The sequence below is a fragment of the Salminus brasiliensis genome, chromosome 7 (genome assembly GCF_030463535.1).
Source record: "Salminus brasiliensis chromosome 7, fSalBra1.hap2, whole genome shotgun sequence".
NCBI lineage: Eukaryota > Metazoa > Chordata > Actinopteri > Characiformes > Bryconidae > Salminus > Salminus brasiliensis.
In genome coordinates, this window is record NC_132884.1 from 21,197,995 (window position 1) to 21,199,566 (window position 1,572).

A 1,572-nucleotide genomic window follows, 5' to 3' on the forward strand; every position below is an offset into this window, starting at 1 on the left:
ACACCACTTGCAGCTATAGTATTTACTATAGCATTTTGATGTGTTCATGTGTTGTTGTTTTTTTTGTTCAAGTACTGAGTGTAAATTCTGCTTCCTGCAGTGATTTGCTTCTGTGCTCCAAATATTTACACAGAAAATCAATTTTGACAGCAAACTGATTGCTTATGCCCTCGATTTATTCTACCAAAACATTTCTACCAGAAGACTCTGGAGGCATGGTGGCAGCAAATCGTAAATCTTGACAGTTTATGAGATGGGAACAATGTTTGCAACTTAATACCGCTGATTGTCTTTGGCGTAGACCCCCGTCGTCATCCCAGCTCTTGCAACATCAGGACTCTCGCAGATTCTGCTGAACGGAGCAGCCGTCAGGACCAAACTGGTGGCGGTGAGGAGGAAGGAGGAAGAGACGTGACGCCAATTCTGAAAGCAGCAAAAAAAAAGGTGATTAGAGGTATTTTAACACAGGTAGGGGAGGCTGCTGATTGGCTGAAGAAAGGTGAGGCTGCATTAGAGTATTTAGTGTTCTCCATCACAGCTGCTCTGTACACTGTGTAAATCATTCTGACCAATAGAAATGCTCTAAATTCTGATTTATAATAAAAATAGATTATTAAGTTCTCCTGTAAAGTCACCATTTTGGAGGTACATGCTTTTCATTGGACAGTGACAATATCCCACCTGGGATGGCCAACATTTTGGAGCATTTCTATTGGTTTATTCATTGTGGGTTTTTGGCACAGTATAAAGAACATCTGTCAGATTCAATTACGTCAACAAAAAGAAGCAAAAATGGAGATGCATGTTTTTTGGAGCGATGCTATGCTATGGCAGGACATTCTAACAAGGCAGCACAAATCAGCAGATAGGACTGAACCCCTCTAGCACGATCACTTCTGAATTCTATAAGAAAAAAAATGCTCCCAGCACAAGTATTTGTTGCTTTTAGCCTATCTGAGTTTCCCCACCTGCAATTCAGACACACAATAGCCTCGTCTTTCCCAAATGCCAACTTCACTGCAATGGAAGTCACTTCCAAACTGACCCAGTGAAAAGAAAATAGCCACTGGAAAAAGAGAGAGTGTCTGAGTTAAGGAGTTAAAATGTCCTATTGAGTCTAATGAGCCTAAACTCAGCTCTTCACAGAGCTAATGACTCTTCTATAGGTTCCTGCAGGCAGGACCGTGGGGAGAGTGGGGAGAGCCAGTGCTGCGGCTTGCTGTGTGAGCAGGGGTTTCTCGGCAGATTGGACGTGTCTGTGGTTAAGAAGCTGCTCGTGGTTTCTGTCCTACTGCTAGCAAATGATCCATAAACGCGTTGGTTTCTGATCACTGACCAGCAGAGCTGCTTGCCACAGAGCGGTGAGTTGTAAGGAACTCCAGCTCCGACAAGCAGCTCGACTCCCAGCTCCAAGAAGCGGAAGCGCTCCTACAGGGGGGAAAATTGAGCCGCGTCATTTCCACTGAGCGCGGGCTTTAAACCGGCGCCGCGCGGGCAGAGCGCCGTTACGTCAGCAGCAGCGCGAGCCATAAAAGCCCCGCAGAGGAGGAGGAGAGGAGAGAGACCTGCACA